The 2,890-nt window shown below is 42.2% G+C and overlaps 1 non-coding gene across 1 annotated transcript; it reads left to right on the forward strand.

The window, feature by feature from the left end:
- The first annotated feature begins 224 nt into the window (after positions 1–224).
- On the forward strand, positions 225–331 carry LOC111821148 (U6 spliceosomal RNA). The gene has a single exon (XR_002824609.1). It is a non-coding gene; the product is annotated as a U6 spliceosomal RNA (small nuclear RNA).
- The last annotated feature ends 2,559 nt before the right edge of the window (positions 332–2,890 follow it).

A 2,890-nucleotide genomic window follows, 5' to 3' on the forward strand; every position in this document is an offset into this window, starting at 1 on the left:
GAATTTTCCCATAGGGGACTGCAATATAAATGCACATGAGGGACACATGAGATAATGCGCACCAATAAAACAAAACGCCAGCAATAGTGAGAGGCGAATGGTTATTGTAACTGAACTACTTTGGAGAGAAAATGGTTTTTAAGGAGATTTGTGAAGAAAGAAGGTGAGCAGTTTTCTGTATACTCATAAAAGACTGTGGATTGTACAGAGAAGAGAAATACTTGGTGCTTGCTTCAGCAGCACATATACTAAAATTGGAGCAATAGAGAGAAGATGAGCATGGCCCCTATGCAAGGATGACACACAAATTTGTGAAGTGTTCCATATTTTGGGGGGGCCTGGTGGTGCAATGGTTAAGAGTTAGGCTGCTAACCAAAAGGTGGGCAATTTGAACCCACCAAGCACTCACTGGAAACCCTATGGGGCAGTTCTACTCTGTCCTATAGGTTCGCTATGAGTCTGAATTGACTTGACGGCAACTTTTTTTTTTTTTTGTGGGTAAGAAACTTTTTTCCCCTCCAAAGGATGGGTGATTCTCCCTTGGTTCCTGTCTTAGTTATCTAGTGCTGCTGTAACAGAAATACCACAAGTGGATGGCTTTAACAAACAGACATTTATTCTCTAACAGTCTAGTAGGCTAGAAGTTCAAATTCAGGGCATCAGCTCCAGGGGAAGCCTTTCTCTCTCTGTTAGCTCTGGAGGAAGGTCACCAATCTTCCTGTGGTCTAGGAGCTTCTCTGAACAGGAACCTCGGGTCCAAAGGACATGCTCTGCTCTTGGCATTGCTTTCTTGGTGGTGTGAGGTCCCCCTGTCTCTCTGCTTGCTTCTCTCTTTTATATCTCAAAAGAAATTGGCTGAAGACACAATTCAATCTTGTAGATTGAGTCCTGCCTCATTAACATAACTGCCACTAATCCTATCTCATCAATATCATACAGGTAGGATTTACAACATACAGGAAAATCACATCAGATGAAAAAATGATGGACAATCACACAATACTGGGAGTCATGGCCTAGCCAAATTGAACACGTATTTTTGGAGGGACACAATTCAATCCATGACAGTTCCCAATCATTCATATTTCAGAATTAGAGAGAGAACACTTGGCAAGTAACCATATTTCTCCTAAATAAAGAGGAGGACAACAGTCTTTGGGGTGGGGTGGGAGGTGCTATAGAATGTGGTGGTGAATTGTTTGAGCATTGGGATTAGACAAACCTAGGTTCAAATTTTGAGTTTGCTACTTACCAACTGGGAGTCCTAGGGCAACTAACAACTTTTTAAACTTGAGTTTGCAAAGTTCTTAAAATTATTATTATAAGTCCTTAAACCCTTGGAGCCAGATGTATTTTGGAATTTGCAATAATTCAGAATTTGCACGGGTAATATGATCTCTACACTACATATTACATACCACTCTGTCTAGGTCTGGGGTAACAAAACACAGACATAATATCATAGCAACAGATGCAAAGCAAGTGGAATAAATAAAGACGATAGTAGCCTCATGTCAGTTCAGTCCAGGTTTTTCTGCCAAATGAATTTGTGTCAAATTTTCTTGGAGAGTGTGGATTCATACCACATTTTTCTGTGATGAAGGTGGAAGTCAGCACATGTGTGTGGGATAAAGAGTAGTGTATCTCAGGCACCAGAACCAGAGCAAACACTTGATAAATCACAGCCCTCGGTGTTATTATTTTGTCTGCTCCTTAAGCAAGTCCAGTAAATTTTACCCCTCTTGTCCTCCTTTTCTCTAAAGTACCAGAACTTTAGTGCAAGTTACTAACTTCTCTCTCATGGACCTCCTTCACTGGTCACTAACCAGTCTCCTCATCTAAGACGTTGTGTCCCCATACACCCTTCTTTATACTAGAACTTGTGTTATCTTCTCATAATGCAAAGCAAATCGTGTCATAAACCCATGCAGTCAAGTTGATTCTGACTCATAGCGACCCGATAGGAAGGCGTAGATCTGCCTCATAGGGTTTCCAAGGAGTGGCTGGTGGATTTGAACTGCCAATCTTTTGGTTAGCAGCCAAGTTCTTAACCACTGCACCACCGGGGCTCCAGATCACTCCGTACTCTTGCTGAAATCATGTAATAATGCCCCATTTTTCCTAGACAAGTGACCCAAACTCTCAACTAGGTCTACAAGGCCCAGGTCACTCTCTCTCTCTGGGCCACTCCTCTCCCTCAAGCACGTTGCTTTCAATTTCTAAATCCCCTCTCTTGTCTCAGGCCTTTGCACTTGCTGTTCCATTTGCCTGGAATGCTCTTCCCCTTCCTACTCTTCCAGCTCATGCCCACACATCCTCAAAAGTTATTCTGAGCTGCCCAGACTTGGTCCTCGTGTTACTTGCACTATTAAACCAAAACCAAACCCGTTGCCACCAATTCAATTCCGACTCACAGCAAACACATAGGACGGAATCAAACTGCCCCACAGGGTTTCCAAGGAGCAGCTGGTACGTTCAAACTGCTGATCTTTTGGTTAGCAGCTGAGCTCTTAACCACTTCGCCACTTACACTACTCGCAACCTGCATTTTCCTTCTTAGAATCTAAGTATGTGATTGTATATATTTGTTATTATCATCACACAATCCCCCAATGGATTATGGGCTCCGAAACGACAAAAGCTGGACCTATTTTGCTCACTCTTGGATCGCAGTGCCCAGAACACTGCTTAGCACATAGTATCAGCACCTTATGTGTGTGTGTTAAATGGATGAAAGACTGAGTGAATGTGTAAGTACTACCAAGCACACTTCAGGCACTCTACACACACTCTTCCAATCCTCTTAATAAAAGTTGTTTGTTTCTTTGTTTGTTTTTTAATCTCTTTGAAGTCTAACTTCAACCCTGTCAGTCAGATGTTATCACTGTTT

Source organism: Trichechus manatus, unplaced genomic scaffold, assembly GCF_000243295.1.
Source record: "Trichechus manatus latirostris isolate Lorelei unplaced genomic scaffold, TriManLat1.0 scaffold00004, whole genome shotgun sequence".
NCBI lineage: Eukaryota > Metazoa > Chordata > Mammalia > Sirenia > Trichechidae > Trichechus > Trichechus manatus.